We start from the raw sequence: 6,287 nt of genomic DNA, 5'->3' as shown, positions 1-6,287 counted from the left end.
AGTACAGGTTTAATCACTAACTACTCATGTAGGAATAATTGCCATTGTAATATTTTGACAAACCATCTTGCAGTTTGCTTTTGAACACAGTTTGTTCTAAATTTTCTTGAACAAACTTCCTTTAGATTTTCTAAAGTGCCTGTCCTATATCTCAGATGTCAAAGATCAGGGAACTTTTAACATGTATTTATCCCCTTGTTTTAGGCACTAAACTGTCTCCATGTACTTCCATTCAGGAGACGTGTGTGTCCTAGAGCAAAACAGAAAGAATGAAGGTTGTGAGCTACAGTGGGGCAAAAGTATTTAATCAGCCACCAATTGTGCATGTTCTCCCACTTAAAAAGATGAGGCCTGTAATTTTCATCATAGGTACACTTCAACTATGACAGACAAAATGAGGGGGAAAAAATACAGAAAATCACATTTGTAGGATTTTTAATGAATTTATTTGCAAATTATGGTGGAAAATAAGTATTTGGTCAATAACAAAAGTTTCTCAATACTTCGTTATATACACTTTGTTGGCAATGACAGAGGTCAAATGTTTTCTGTAAGTCTTCACAAGGTTTTCACACACTTGCTGGTATTTTGGCCCATTCCTCCATGCAGATCTACAGAGCAGTGATGTTTTGGGGCTGTTGCTGGGAAACATGGACTTTCAACTCCCTCCAAAGATTTTCTATGGGGTTGAGATCTGGAGACTGGCTAGGCCACTCCAGGACCTTGAAATGCTTCTTACGAAGCCAGTCCCTCGTTGCCTGGGCGGTGTGTTTGGGATCATTGTCATGCTGAAAGACCCAGCCACGTTTCATCTTCAATGCCCTTGCTGATGGAAGGAGGTTTTAACTAAAAATCTCACGATAAATGGCCTCATTCATTTTTTCCTTTACACGGATCAGTCGTCCTGGTCCTTTTGCAGAAAACCAGCCCCAAAGCATGATGTTTCCACCCCCATGCTTCACAGTAGGTGTGGTGTTCTTTGGATGCAACTCAGCATTCTTTGTCCTCCAAACACGACGAGTTGAGTTTTTACCAAAAAGTTGTATTTTGGTTTCATCTGACCATATGGGAGAATGTCAATCTTCTTCTGGATCATCCAAATGCTCTCTAGCAAACTTCAGACGGGCCTGGACATGTACTGGCTTAAGCAGGGGGACACGTCTGGCACTGCAGGATTTGAGTCCCTGGTGGCGTAGTGTGTTACTGATGGTAGGCTTTGTTACGTTGGTCCAAGCTCTCTGCAGGTCGTTCACTAGGTCCCCCCCGTGTGGTTCTGGGATTTTTGCTCACTGTTCTTGTGATCATTTTGACCCCACGGGGTGAGATCTTGCGTGGAGCCCCAGATCGAGGGAGATTATCAGTGGTCTTGTATGTCTTCCATTTCCTAATAATTACTCCCACAGTTGATTTCTTCAAACCAAGCTGCTTACCTATTACAGATTCAGTCTTCCCAGCCTGGTGCAGGTCTACAATTTTGTTTCTGGTGTCATTTGACAGCTCTTTGGTCTTGGCCCTAGTGGAGTTTGGAGTGTGACTGTTTGAGGTTGTGGACAGGTGTCATTTTCTTATTTTTCTGTCATAGTTGAAGTGTACCTATGAAAAAAATTACAGGCCTCTCATCTTTAAGTGGGAGAACTTGCACAATGGGTGGCTGACTAAATACTTTTTTGCCCCACTATATGGATCACTCCAAGATATTGGTATCACTCTACGGTGGATGGATACATCCGAGGTGAGGCCTTACAGATTCCCTTTGTGTACACCTGTGTCACAGCTGGGGTCTGTCCCTATATATAGACCCCATGTCTGTGACACATTCTCCACATAATTTGAGGCGCCTCTAGCACCGTAGAGGATTGGAGTGATCCATATAGCTCACATAACCGTGGTTTCACTATATTGGGATACCCGTACCAGATTTAGTCAGTGCTAGAGGGACCTGGCCAGCCAGTGGCTAAGTCCCAGGGGCCGTCAATGCGAAAGGGGGGTCCTGGTGCAGTCCCCGGAAGGTGAGGTGACGCCCAGTACCGCTGAACTAACTATCAGTGAGTGGCACTCCTCTCAATAGAGCCCAGGACACAGCCACACCTCGTTGAATGTGCCACCACAGATCCAAGCACTGTCCTGCCAGCCAGGTGGTATGCTGTCATAATCGTGTCCACAATCCACGATCCTCTGCTTGATAGAGTCCTGGGGGCTGGGCTCTCACCATAGACCAAATTCTCGTCTGTTGTTCTCACTGACCGTGTCTGCTCCACATCGGCTGCCAGTGCCCGCACAGGGCACAGCATGACGGAGGGAGGCCCAGACTCCCCTGCCACTGCCGGGGGGGGGATCGTAAGCAGACAGGATAAAAGGGATGTTCTGTCTGACAGAACCTTCGGGAGGAATGAAGGTTTGGGGCGGAGAGATATACTCCTCCCCCGGGGTCCATCCTGTAGCACTCAGAACTTACCGGAAGAGCATGGAGCTCACCCTCCCCTCTTTATGGAAGTAATGCTACCAAGAAAACCACCTTCATAGAGAGGTGTTTCGGGGAGGCAGGCAGCTATGCCAAAGCTGCCAAGACCACATCCAGAGCACAGCTCGCCATTAAGCAGGTCCTAAACCTGGAGACTAATGGATGGCGCCCCACTGGCCTGTCCATCCACTCCACATGGCAGGCAGATATAGTGGCCAAATACCCTCTCAGTGTAGAGGCTGCCAAGCCCTCATCCAAGCTGAAACTTGTGCTCTGCATGGTGTTCCTTACGCCCTCCTGTAGTTCTAACATGGGGCCATTCAGCGGCCAAGCCCACAGTGAGGCGGTGCGGTCTCGGATGCCACAGTGTTCCCCCGGCCTGAAACAGCAGGTCGGGTCTCGGGCATTTACCAAGGTGTCCCAGACAACAGGGACAGGAGAAGGCTGAACCAGGGTCGTCTGGGCCAGTATGGGGACACCAGCAGCAGATGATGCTCCACCATCCTGGTCCTGTCCAGCACAGGCTGGATCAGGGGAAAAGGGGGGGGAATGCGTAAGCTCCTGGCCAATCGTGAGTCAGAGCATCCAAGCCCAGAGTCCCTGGTAGCTCTGACATGGAGTACCACAGGGGGGCAGTGTGCAGTGTGCATTGCCCAGGGAGGCAAACAGGTCCATCTGCACCCTCCCTAACTTGTCCCACAGGATGTAAGCTCCAGTCCCAAGGTGGCTGGCCCTCCCTCGAGAGCATATCCGCTGCCACAGGATGTCAGGTATGTGCGCTGCCCGTAAAGACGCTAGACGTTCCTGAACCCAGAGATGGCGCTCCCGTGCTGTAAGATTGAGGCGGTGGGACCTCAGTCCATCCTGATGGTTGATGTAAACCACCACTATTGTCCGTTTTCACTTCCTTTCAGATGTGAAAGGAAAGACTGCAGTGCCAGTAGTACAGCTCTAGAGCTCTAGTGTATTGATGTGCCTGCCGCTCCAAGGTGGTAGACAACAGCTGCTGGCCGACCTGCCCTTGGTCACACCCCCCAGCAGATCTGGGAGGCGTCTGTGCTGACCAGCTCCCGGCGGCACATCCTCAGCATCTCCACCCCACCTGAGAGAAAGAAGCGATAGCGTCACCTCAAAAATGTCCTAAGGTGACGGTGGCGCTTCGGGTGCAGCCGGTGAGAGTTGAACCACCGTTGAAGAGGCCATAGATGGAGCAGGCCTAGGGGAATCGGCAACGAGGCCTCTGTCCGCAAGCCCAACAGGCGTTGGCAGGTCAGGGAGGATACCACCCGCCCCCGCCGAAAGTGGTTGATGCAAGATGAGATCGCCTGAATCCTTCTGATGGGCAGCGGTGCTCTCATGAGGACTGAGTCCAGTTCCATGCCAATGAAGGCAACCCTCTTGTCGTTTACAGTAATGCCCAGCCCGCCAATGTGGGTCAGGAGCATGTCTCTGTTTGAGAGGACCTGGGTCCTGGTCAGGGCACAAATTACCCAATCGTCCAGGTAATTGAGGATCATCAATCCTTGGGACGTGAGAGGTGTCAGCACAGCATCCATGTACTTTGTGAAAATGCGGGGTGCCAAGGAGAGCCCGAAGGGAAGAACCATGAAGTCGTAAGCCGTCCCTTCGAATGTGAATCGGAGGTACTGCCAATGAGCTGGGTGAACAGGAACAAGGAAGTAGGCACCCCTCAGGTCCAGTGTCATAAACCACTGGTCCCTGGACAAGGCCTGCAACACGCGGCTGGGGACAGCACGTGGAACCTCAGTACCTTCATGTCCCCTTTGAGTTTGTGGAGGTCCAGAATCGGTAAAAACCCTCAGTCTCTTTTTGGGACCACAAAGTAAGTGGAGTAGAACCCACCTAGCCATTCTGATACCGTGGTGACACGAAGGCCCCTGAAGGACGGGGGCCGGAATTGGAGTTGGTAACCCTCGAGCATTGTGGACAACACCCAGGGGGACTCCACATCCTCCTCCCACTTTGAGACAGGGAGAAGCAGCCGGTGAAGGGTGTGTCAGGGGTCCTGCCAGGTCCCGCCTCTCCTCTGGCGCCCCGAGCACCTGGGTCTCCCAGGCACGTCCCTATAGCGGTGACGGTTGACACCACCACACCTGTCACAAAGGGAAGCCATAAGCTCAGCCATAAACTCAGTCAAGCCAACAAGGCCACGGAGAAGGGGTCCAACACCCTGGGAGAGCTATGTGGTGACCCGCTTGGAGGAATAGGGTCCCGGCGAGGGATAAATTACCCAGTACCTTTGCAAACACAGGGGAAGACCCCTATGGGGAAATAAAGCAGACAAAACAGCAACCAGGTAATGGATTTGATTTATTTGTTTAATGCCAACGGCAATATTACTTAGCTGGTTTAATATTCAAGCAGTAAAAACAGCACTATATGGAGTAACTCCGTTAAGGAACTCCAAAGTTAATGCCTCAATTTAGTGGAAAGCCCACCACAATACTTTTACACTCTGCAAGGGAAAGAACAAGAAAAAAAAACTATGGCCGGTGAGCAGCATGTTAAAGCAATTCACAGCACAGACATAGAACAAGCCAGTCGGCAAATTGTGTAAAGTAAATTACAGTTTGTGGCTGTAAGAGCCACCATACTAATGGATGCACACGGCGTCGTAGTGTAACGCTAACGAAAAACAATTACAACAAACCAGGGGCGGAAGACAGATCAACAGCGCGCAGCGAGTGGAGCACTCAATAGTAGGGGCTGGCCATTTGGCCAGCTGCAAACAGCCAGTGAGTATACTTCCACGCAAGATATTACACTTACCAAGCGAACTTCAGAAAGTTTGCATCACAAACCATATGAACGTCCGCCAAGAAAATGAAAGAGAACGTGTGTGAGACAATGTGCCTGATCGGACAGCTTATAGCTTCTGCTCTTGTCGGTAAAAACAAATGGATTGGTGGAAGACGCAGGGCAGGCCAGGAGCAAGGAAGGGGGGTGTGGTCAAGCAAGGCATCCCCGGAGTGTAAATGCAGGTTTTCTCAGAACAGGCATAGATTAGTTACTCTTATTTTCCTTTCCCGACATGAGTTTGTGTTTAAAACCAACTTTATTAAAATTACAAAAATTTTGTATTTTTGTATTTATTTTTGTATTATTATTTTTTCCCATTCCTCTCTTCTAGGTCAGTTTCAGCATTATGGACATGGGTGTATCTGTGGTCCATTTGGCCTGTCCCACGGCTTCCTTCAATGATGGGTTGTGAGTGGCTCTGTTGATGAACTTCTGGCCAATTTATTTATTTATTTCAACTTTATTTAACCGGGTAGGCTAGTTGAGAACATTTTCTCATTTGCAACTGTGACCTGGCCAAGATAAAGCATAGCAGTTCGACACATACAACAACACAGAGTTACACATGGAATGAACAAAACATAGAGTCAATAATACAGTAGAAAGAAATACTATATACAGTGAGTGCAAATAAGGTCAAATAAGGGAGTTAATTAAGGCAATAAATAGGCCATGGTAGCGAAGTAATTACAATATGGCAATTAAACACTGGAATGGTAGATGTGCAAAAAGATGGATGTGCAAGTAGAGATACTGTGGTGCAAAAGGAGCAAAATAAATAAATACAGTATGGGAATGAGGTAGATAGATGGGCTGTATACAGATGGGCTATGAACAGGTGCAGTGATCTGTGAGCTGCTCTGACAGCTGGTTCTTAAAGCTAGTGAGGGAGATGGGAATCTCCAGCTTCAGTGATTTTTGCAGTTCGTTCCAGTCAGTGGCAGCAGAGAACTGGAAGGAAAGGCGACTAAAGGAGGAATTGGCTTTGGGGGTGACCAGTGAGACC

The sequence above is a fragment of the Oncorhynchus tshawytscha genome, linkage group LG10, assembly GCF_018296145.1.
Source record: "Oncorhynchus tshawytscha isolate Ot180627B linkage group LG10, Otsh_v2.0, whole genome shotgun sequence".
NCBI lineage: Eukaryota > Metazoa > Chordata > Actinopteri > Salmoniformes > Salmonidae > Oncorhynchus > Oncorhynchus tshawytscha.
Note: the sequence above shows the minus strand (reverse complement) of the source record.